Genomic DNA, 4,351 nt, shown 5'->3' with positions numbered 1-4,351 from the left:
TGGAAAAAACTAGCAGATAAATAGGTAGTTTTGGTAAAATTATGCTTACCAGTGACACATAGATTGCCAGAGAGAATTTGGAAGGGTTTGGACTGATTAAGCCTCAGGGAAATTATGAATATAAATATAAACTTCACAATGGAGAGGAGAAAAAAATCCCACTGTCTGCAGTGATGAAATGAAGTTGACTGAAGAGGGCAAAAGACCCAAGAGGTAATACATTAGCAAATGTCAATGTGAATAAACCAGTGTATGATACGTCTAACTTAGCCTCACATTTAAGATTCTCTCTGTTTCAACCTCAAATGATCTTTCTAACCTCATTGTTCCCCTAAATAGATTCTTTGTGTGAGTCACTACTGTATTAACATTTCACTGAAAATGTCTTGAGCATTTTTCACCCATGTAACTTGTTTTATGCCATTTACTTTGTTTGGTCTCCTTCTCTTTCCATCTCTACCTTTAAATATCTTACCTGTCTCTGAGTTCTTCATTAAATCTTACTAATTGTCTCCTTTAGATGGAACGTCTAAATTTCCTAAGTGTGTGTGTATCGAAGTATTTATTTGTTTTGTGTATGTGTTATTACTGATTTAGAGCTAAACTTGTGAAATTACTTCCCTTATCCTGTCAGATATGCCTGAGGGAAATCTCTGGACTCACCTTTATTAGCTCCAGAGAACTTAAAGTTTTATTTTGTCTCTTTAAATGTGCTCAAACTGTGCCAGGGTGTTTACTTAATATCATCATTTTTCTATAGTTTGGTAAAATTCTAAAGGAGGCTTTTTAAAAAATGACTTTCTAGAAACCTTATTAAAAATGAACATTGCTTTAAAATACAGTCAGCGTGTGTGTTTTTTGTAGGTAGTACTATTAAGGTTTTAGTTTTTTATAATTTTCTTTTAAAAATTGTTAGCAGTGTCTAACAAATGTAAAATTTTAAACTGAAAATCTATAGGTATAATTATGGTGATTAAAAAACCGTTTTTAGATTTTAAGGAAAAAATGCATGAATAGTTATGCATACAATATGCACTTTTATTTCGGTAGAGATTATGCTTTAATATTTGAAAATTGTAAGCCTTTCTAAGCATTATATCATTAACAGTATTTTATGGTTTTAAGTAGCCATTTCTCATGTTCTGAAATTGTCTGTTGATCAGAATACTGATGTCAGCAGAATTTGTATGTGTTGGTGGTGTAGTCTAACTTGCACTGTAGAGACCATGCTCTGGTTGCATGTGGTTTGGTGAGATATGAGTGTATTAAAATGATGACCAAAATTAGTCTGAGTTGTACCTGTTTTCTCCACACAGCGCTTTCCCCATTCTAATACACAAACACATTCTTTTTTCTGTTTCTTCTCTCACCCCCAAGGGGTGGAAGCAACATATAGGAGAGGAAGATGGGAAAAGTTCAGAAAAGGAAATGAAAATGAACTTAATCTATTTTGTTAGCTCAGGGGAACTCTGATCAGTAAAGAGACTATGGAGCGTCCCTTCCCACCCCCTCAACAAGAAATCCAGTTTGCTAGCTATGAAAGTGATGACACCAGTAAACAGATACTAGACATTTTCCTGTAATGTCTAGAGTATTTGAAAATAAAAGAGGAATGTAGACCTCAAGGAATAGACCACTTGGAAAAACTGGAGATAGCACACTGGTAAGTAGAGAATAAAATGATTTGATTATAGAGTGGCCCTAACTGCTGGTTAATACTAAGCAAAAAAAAAATGGTATTGAGTTTGGGTGGTGAGTCTTAAAGGTAATATTGCATTTAGAGTGAAGCAGAAGAATGAAAATATTTCAGGTCAGGAGACTATCCTCAGGAGAAGCAGTGAAAGCAAGAGGGCCAATATTTACATGAAGGAGTTCCTGAGATGCGCCAGCTCACAGTTGAAGAGGAGCAGTGTTAGGGCATGACTGGGAATGGGGTGTTCACAGACCTTAAATGCGACATGGAGCATTTGACTTGAGTGTCGTGGTTATTAGTAGGCCATCATAGGAGCTACATATTTGAGGAAGCATAGGCAAGCCAGAGCAGAGCAAGGGGAGTCTTTAAGGAGTCTGTTTCAGTTATCTACTAATGAGATACTGAAGATTGAGTCTGGAAGTATTGAAGTCGAGGGAAACTTGGAAACAACCTGGAGAACTTGACGAATAGATGTATAGTTCAACCTTGTCATAGGCACTTGTAATAGTCCTTAAAGAGCAGTAAGGTGTAGCCCCGACTAGTGTATTGGAACATGTGTTTTTGCTGATAGGTTAATTAAAAAAAAAAAATTCCCAGTATGTTAACCTATATAGAGAACTTGTTTTCTTTGTAGTTGTGTAACATTTCAAACTAATAACTAAAGGCATGTATAAAATAAAACACATTTACCAAAGGTTGGGCAAAGGATGGAAATAGAAACTGAGATGGAGTAGGAAATATTTTTCCTGAAGGGTTGCTGTTGATGCTTTGTGTTTTCATTCTTCCCTTTCACATACATCCTTTCTTGGACTGTTTTTCTTCCTATCTTCTTTTTCTCCTTTGATCTTTCAATCCTTTGCTGCCTTCCACTTCCATCCTCCTCCTTTCCTGTATATGTCTCAGGCCTGCCTTGGTTTTTTGGGGGGTGGGGTGGGGTGTTTTTGGTTTTGTTTTTTTGAATTTTTACTGGACTATATAGTTTATAAGCTTGTGTCAATTTCAGCTGTACAGTGTGTGTGTGTGTGTGTGTACATATATCCATTCTTTACTGTCTGGATTTTTATTAGGACTTTATGAAGTATTTATTATTATTATAAATGCTTAAAATTGCACACATTTAACTATACATCTTTACATGTTATTTATAAAAATAAACAGAACTGTCACTTGGGTTGAGAAATAAAAAATTACTATCGCCCTGAAGTGTAAGTGAAAGTAGCTCAGTAGTGTCTGACTCTTTGTGACCTCCATGGAATTCTCCAGGCCAGAACACTGGAGTGGGTAGCCTTTCCCTTCTCCAGTGGATCTTCCCAACCCAGGATCAAACCCAGGTCTCTCCTGCATTGCAGGTGAATTCTTTACCAGCTGAGCCACAAGGGAAGCCCAAGAATACTGGAGTGGGTAGTCTATCCCTTCTCCAGCGGATCTTCCTGACCCAGAAGCTTCTACTATTACCCTAGAAGCTTCCAGAAGCCCCTGAATTCCTGTTCCCAGTCACATCTTACCTTTTAATTGGTATCATTTACTGCCACAGTTATTCTCCTCCTAACCTTTTTATGCCTCTCCCCCAACATGTGAGTTGTGTTCCCCCAACATACACACACCCTCTCACAGGCACACACATACACACACATGCACTTGCTTGAGCACACAATCTATTCTATTAGAAAAAGGTGCCTCTAGACATGACCAAGAGAATACAGAGGCTGAAACTGCACCTCTTCTTATGAGAAAGGTTTGAGAAAAGTACACAGACCTTCTTAGCAGTATGCAGATGAGTATCTTGAAGTCTGATTGAGAGGAGCAGGAAGCCACCTTTGAATAAGAAAGGTAATTTTCTTCGAATTTTTACATGAATTCTTTCATACCATGTCTTTGACTCCCCTCTTCTGTCTATACACACTAAATAGCAAAATACATAAATAACCCAACCCATTTGAAATGCCATGTAACACAGAGATGCTGAACTCCTTTTCAGGAAGAAATTATTTAGCCAGATGTAAAGGTATCTGATACCAGACCTATTGCCCCCACTCCTCACAATAAATATTACTGTTCAGGACCCTTAATATTGTAATAAATACATAGTTTTTCTGGAGGTGGAATAGATAGTATACAAGTCAAAATAAAGTTGCTTAAAGACATAGGGCATATTGTTTTGCTCTATTTTATGGTAGTGTATTTTGAAGTTTTATGTAAAAGTTTGACTTTTATTTTGGAATTATCTAAGATTCCAGGTAGCCTCCTTTAAGATTAAATAAAAGCAATGAATAGTTGATTAAAAGATTTGCAAAGCATTTGTTAGCCTGTACTTGAAATAAGCTTTAAATCATGTAGAGAGATATAAAATGATGCCTAAAATACTGTATATCTGATACTATATATCTGATACTAAAATTCAAATTAGACATTTTTCTTTGTCAAAATTTTAATTTCATTTTTAAGTACATAGTAACATTCATGTGATCAAATTAAATGGTATAAAAATGTATTCAGTGAAAAGTGTTCCTTCTTCATCCTTGTATTAAGTTCTACTGGTCATTAAGACTTTTTGTGATAAAATGTGAATTTGGGGTAAAAATACATCAAGTGACAGAATAGAGAGCCCAGAAACAGATCAAGATGTTTGATGAGGACATTTGATTTAGAACAATGTGG

General features: G+C 35.9%; 1 long non-coding RNA gene across 1 annotated transcript in view; it reads left to right on the top strand.

The window, feature by feature from the left end:
- LOC104987632 overlaps nt 1–4,351 on the top strand; it is a 21,461-nt gene that overhangs the window by 4,088 nt on the left and 13,022 nt on the right. The gene's annotated exons all lie outside the window — the stretch shown is intronic.

The sequence above is a fragment of the Bison bison genome, unplaced genomic scaffold, assembly GCF_000754665.1.
Source record: "Bison bison bison isolate TAMUID 2011002044 unplaced genomic scaffold, Bison_UMD1.0 scf7180017846136, whole genome shotgun sequence".
NCBI classification, from domain to species: domain Eukaryota; kingdom Metazoa; phylum Chordata; class Mammalia; order Artiodactyla; family Bovidae; genus Bison; species Bison bison.
Note: the sequence above shows the minus strand (reverse complement) of the source record. Positions and strands in the feature narration are given on the sequence as shown.